Source organism: Cololabis saira, chromosome 10, assembly GCF_033807715.1.
Source record: "Cololabis saira isolate AMF1-May2022 chromosome 10, fColSai1.1, whole genome shotgun sequence".
Classification (NCBI taxonomy): Eukaryota; Metazoa; Chordata; class Actinopteri; order Beloniformes; family Belonidae; genus Cololabis; species Cololabis saira.
Window position 1 is genome coordinate 48,507,104 of NC_084596.1, and position 6,270 is coordinate 48,513,373.

The following is a 6,270-nucleotide window of genomic DNA, read 5'->3' on the forward strand; positions in this document are numbered from 1 at the left end:
CTCATTGCGTCTTGTCTACTGCCAAACACTGCCAAAATGTACCAGAATAAAACATATTGATAGAAACGGGATGATTCACTTATAGATAACACAGGAATTAAAAGCAAAAAAAGTAAATATTTTGACTGAAGCCAAGTCATATTACCCCTCATTTTTTGTTTTAAATGTTAGGTTACATGATTTGCAATTTTTGCTTTTTTTCTTTAAACACCACACCATGTGAAAAGGTTGATTAATGATGCCTACAGACTATATCAGGACTCATATTTCCCCAAAAAATGCACATCACATGCGTCATTTTAAGATTTATTCAGTAACTTTTTATATATTTTTTTTCTGCTGCTGTTTCTCTCCAGGAGTTGCTCTCCGTCACACATCTATAATAAAACAGATAAAAGTCTGTTTAAAGACGGTTTTCAGTTGCACTGTTTTCAGATGAAGTTAACTCATGCTGTAGGGTTTACCTCTCCATCATCTGATTCTCCATCACTTTCTGCTCTTTATCTTCATTTGCTCTCTTATCTCTCCATCTGCTCATTGCTTCCATCTTTTACTACCAGAAAAACAAAGAAAGGTACCATGAATGACACCAGAACATATTAAATAAAATATTTAAAACATTTTAATTTCTTAAGACAATTTACAGATAAATGTAGTTCAGTGTGTTACTGTACCTTTCACTATTCCACACTGCTGCTGTTTCCTCCATGACTCATGCCATGACTGTCACATCTTCTGAAAAACAAAAACAAAAAACAAACTGATTTCAGGCACCACCATTTTCTGATGAGACTAACTCACCACTCTCCATCTCATTCTCTCTTCTCTCTTTCCTTCTTTGACTTGCTTCTTTCCTTCTTTCACCTGCTTCTTTCCCTCCATCACTTGCTTCTTTCCTTGTTATTCTTATGAAATACAAGAGATGTCACTCAAAAGTTAAAATGACTAAAAGCTCTCCTCTCTGGATAATTTGATTTCTATGTCAGTATGCGATTATTTGTGTAAATAGTAAATATAGTATGCAAACTTAATAAAAAGGTTTTATTCCTGAGTAAATGGAAATGGATTAGCAGAATAAATCACTCAAATATGTTAAGTTTAAATGTTGCAACATTATATGAGTAGCCTAATCAATAACAACATTTTCAAATATCTACTACATGAATAACTAAACATGCATAAATTCCTTAAGTATTGCACCAACACTAAATAATGGTCTCTATTTCAAAAGTTGACATTTTCAAGCTCAGCTTTCACAATAAAATGAAAAAAGCCTACACTTCAACCCACACAGCAACGATAGAAGGACATAATAACTGTTAAGTAGTTGTTTGCGGTATCTTTGGTAACTTATGTGAGAAAAATATCACTGAATTTATGTGTGGGAAAAGTCGACAGCCTGGGATTTTCAGCCCGCCTGAAAGCGTCTCGCAGCGGGATACCAGCTCAACCGAAACGCCCCCTAACACTACACGTTTCACATAATTTGAAGGAATAAACTGAATTTTAATTATTCATTTACCTGTTGCTGGTGACGGCTTCCCGGAGACGTGAGCCTCAGCCGAGGCAGCTTCTTTATTTATGAAAAAACGTTTGATGTCCATCTTGCTTGTCGTTCGTCTCCAACGCGCCAACAGTTTAAGGCCCTGATACACCAAGCCGATAATCGGCCATCGGGCCGTCGTTGAGCATCGGTGCGTCTGTCGGGCTAATTTCCCCAGTGTGTCCTGCACGTCGCCACAGGTCGGCCTTCCGTCGGGACCTTTTCAGCCGATTCGACATGTTGAATCGGCGTGTAGGTCGAACAGCTCACTGTGATTGGCTGTTCAGGTAGCGAATTATATGCCGGAAGAGACTGGTGACGCGCGAGTCGCGACTATCAGCCAATAAAACACGGATGCTTAACGCAATCCATCTCTCTGATTGGTCTTGGTGTCTCGACGTCATCCCGTGTTGCATTCACTGATAATGGAAAACTACAACTTCTTCAGTGACTCGTTAATGTACAGTTATGATGTTTTCTTCTAAAGTTGAATTATCCGGGGCTAAAGAAAAAACGTCCGGGGCTAAAGCCCCGGATGCCCAGGCCAGGCGACGCCACTTTAAATGAAAATGAGGTCAACTGAAACAAAGCATAACTTAGAATGAACTCAACATAACTGACCCCCCCATTAGACACAAGAGGGGGGTTTATATACATACAGGCTAGCCTACAAAGACACAAAAGGGGGGCAGGAATAAACAATTAACTCCATATCATAAATTAACCCTAATAAAAATAAAGATTTAAATAACTAAATTATTTCCAAATAAACTTATTGTTATTTAACAAAAACAGAACAAACCAAAAAGTCAAATATAATTAATTAATCTGGATCATTTCCGGCAGACTCCCCCCTCCGGGACACTCAGTTGGCCTCTTCCACTTCCTGCCTGCTCCAGGATAAAAGGCCAACTCAAGCAGCGTCGACCAGGGGGGGCGCCTTGCGACACGTGGTTGGTGAGAGCAGGAGGCGTTTCGTGGGCGGTAGGCGGTTGGCAACGGCTGGACTGTGAATGGACAGGAGATGGCAGACACAAGTGACGGATCAGGAAGGAGGTTGGGAGGAATTGAAGTAGATGGCGGGAGGGATGAAAACTGGAATTTGGCAGGTCAACTAAACAGGAGAAAACGTAAAAAAGAGAGACAGCAAAATGATAGAATCAACTCAGAAGGAACGGATAGTGAGGGAGGCGGAACAGCAGTAGTGAGACAAAGTGAGGAACATAAAATTATCATCAAACTTTCTCAAGACGGTGCGTCGTTCGGTGAGTGGAATCCGATTATGTTGACAAAGTCGATACATACGTCTGTGGGTGAAGTAAAAAATGCCAAAGTGTTGCGGAATGGTTCTTTGCTCATCTTTTGTAAGAATAGTGTGCAACAAGGAAAGGCCATAAGACTGGACAAGATAGGTGGTAAAAAAGTGCAGTGCTCAAAACCTGAAGATAGAAAGAAGTTGACTAGGGGAGTCATCTCAGGAATACCTACGGTTGTGTCAACTGAACAGATTAAGGATAATGTGGCGGGTGCAAAGGTGATGGAAGCCAGACGGCTGAAAACCACCAGACATGGAGAGAAATGTGACAGCCTGTCGGTAGTGATTACATTTGACGAGCCCAGTTTGCCGAGCAGAGTGTTTATAGGATATATGAGCTATGAGGTGAGACCATATGTCCCGCCACCACTGCGATGCTTTAAGTGTCAGAAATATGGGCATGTAGCAGCCATTTGCAAAGGCAAGCAAAGATGTGGTAGATGTGCAGGTGAACATGAGTATGGCAAATGTGAAGAAGGAGCTAAGTTAAAGTGTTGCAATTGTGGAGGGGAGCATTCTTCAGCCTATCGAGGGTGTGAAATGAGCAAAAAAGCGGCTGAGGTGCAGAGAGTTAAAATCTCCCAGGGGATTTCATATGCAGAGGCAGTGAAGAAAATAAGCAAGCAGATGCCCCTAAAACAGTGACAGCAGAGAGTAACAGCAGACCCTGTGGAGTTTGTGCTAAGCCAAATATAAAGGAAGATACGCTGATAGTAGGCAAGAGTGAATTTGTGCTGTTTATGGTTGAGGTGATCAATTGTTCAGCACAAGCCAGCAGGAAAACTGACAAGATCAAGATTATTGTGAGGGCAGCTGAGAAATATCTTGGACTGGCGGGACTAAGCTGGGAACCCGCCAGTAACTAAAGAAACAACTAACTCTCAGACATGGGCTGGTGGATCTTCATGTTAATTGTATTACAGTGGAATGCAAGGAGTATAATTTCTAATGGAAAGAATTCAAAAAGTTTGTGTCAAATCTGTCAGACAAACTGCACGTAATATGCACTCAAGAGACATGGTTAAAACCACAATGGGATTTTGTCATTTATGGGTACACTGCAATAAGGAACGATAGGGAAACCGGGAAAGGTGGAGGAGTGGCAACATTTGTGAGGAATGGGTTGAGCTATAATCTGGTCAAAATAGGAAAGGAACAAGAATCCATTGTAATCAAAGTATGGACAGAAAAGAGCAGCATTACAATAGTAAATTATTATAACTCATGTAATAGACTGAGCACTGATACATTGAATGATGCAAGTGGGCCCACACAATGGAAGGTAATATGGTGTGGGGATTTTAATGCGCACAGCACGTTATGGGGGAGCAATAATACAGATGCAAATGGGTCAGCAATAGAGGAGTTCATGGATGATATGGGTTTGGTATGCATCAATGATGTAAGAGGTACAAGATATAATATCTCACAGAATACAGAGAGTGTAATTGATCTGACACTCACATCCTCTACAATTGCAGGTGTTAGTACTTGGGACGTTTTAAAACAGTCCACAGTAGGCAGCAATCACTATCTAATAATGATCAAAATTGGAATAGAAATACATCAAGAGGGGGGAGCAAGGACACCAAGGTGGAAGTTGGATGAAGCAGATTGGGATACATTCCAAATAATAAGTGACGACAGGTGTGTAAAATTGCTGGGGGAGAATGTAACTAGTATAGAAGAAATGAATGGAAAATTGGTGGCAGCTTTGATACAGACAGCAGAAGAAACTATCCCAAAGAGCAGAGGAAGCATGCGCAAAAAGAGTGTGCCGTGGTGGGATGACAACTGTAGCAAAGCTATAAAAATGAGAAATAGAAAATTCAGACAGTTGAAAGCTCACCACACAATAGATACACTAATCCAATATAAAAGAGCGCAAGCGGTAGTTCGGAAAATAATAAGATCAACGAAAAGGACATACTGGAGACAATACTGCAATAAAATTGGGAGAGAAACACAGCTGGCAGAAGTATGGGGAGTGATTAGAAAAATGAACGGCATAAAAAACAACTTTGAAATACCAGTGTTGCATAGCAATGACATAACAGCAATAAGCACAGTAGAAAAGGCAGAGCTCCTCGCAAAGACGTTCTTGAAGGTACACAGCTCGGAAAATTTATCTACAAAAGCTAAGCAGTGTAGAGATAACACCCTTGCACAAAATTTAAGGGGTGCAGAAAGAAGTAGCACATCGTCAGGAGAAGAATTAGACCTACCGTTTACTCTATTTGAGCTGAGGAGAGCAATTTTAAATGCACGACAAACTTCACCAGGGAAAGACGGTGTATGCTACAGCATGTTAGCTCATATGACAGATAGTGCACTTGAGGTGGTATTAAGATTGTTCAATAAAATATGGGACATAGGCAAACTCCCGTCGACATGGAAGCAATCAGTCATAGTGCCAATATTAAAACCTGGCAAAGATTCATCAAATCCCTCTAGCTATAGGCCCATTGCATTGACATCGCAGTTAGGGAAAACCATGGAACGGTTGATGACGGAGATACTGTCACATTTTCTCGAGCGCAAAAACCTTTTCTCTAATTACCAAAGTGGTTTTCGTAAGGGAAGAGGTCCACACCCAAATCCAGACCCAAGTCCAGGTCCAGGTCTAGGTCCGGGTCTACGTCCAGAGACCCGGACCTTTTCTCTAATTACCAAAGTGGTTTTCGTAAGGGAAGAGGTCCACACCCAAATCCAGACCCAAGTCCAGGTCCAGGTCCAGGTCCGGGTCCAGACCCAAGTCCAGGTCTAGGTCCAGACCCGGCTCCAGGTCCAGGTCCAGGTCCAGGTCCAAGTCCAGGTCTAGGTCCAGACCCGGCTCCAGGTCCAGGTCCAGACCCGGGTCCAGGTCCAGACCCGGGTCCAGGTCCGGGTCCAGGTCTAGGTCCAGACCCGGGTCTAGGTCCAGATCCAGACCCGGGTCCAGGTCCAGACCCAGACCCAGGTTCAGACCCGGCTCCAGGTCCAGGTCTAGGTCCAGACCCGGGTCCAGGTCCAGACCCAGTTCCAGGTCCATGTCCAGACCCGGGTCCAGGTCCAGACCCAGTTCCAGGTCCAGGTCCAGACCCGGGTCCAGGTCCAGGTCCAGACCCAGTTCCAGGTCCAGGTCCAGACCCGAGTCCGGGTCCAGACCCGAGTCCAGGTCCAGGTCCAGGTCCAGGTCCAGGTCCAGACCCAGGTCCGGTTCTAGGTCCAGACCCGGGTCCAGGTCCAGGTCCAGACCCGGGTCCAGGTCCAGGTCCAGACCCAGACCCGGGTCTAGGTCTAGGTCCAGACCCGGGTCCAGGTCCAGACCCGGGTCCAGGTCCAGGTCCAGACCCGGGTCCAGGTCTAGGTCCGGGTCCGGGTCCAGGTCCAGGTCCAGGTCCAGACCCGGGTCCGGTTCTAGGTCCAGACC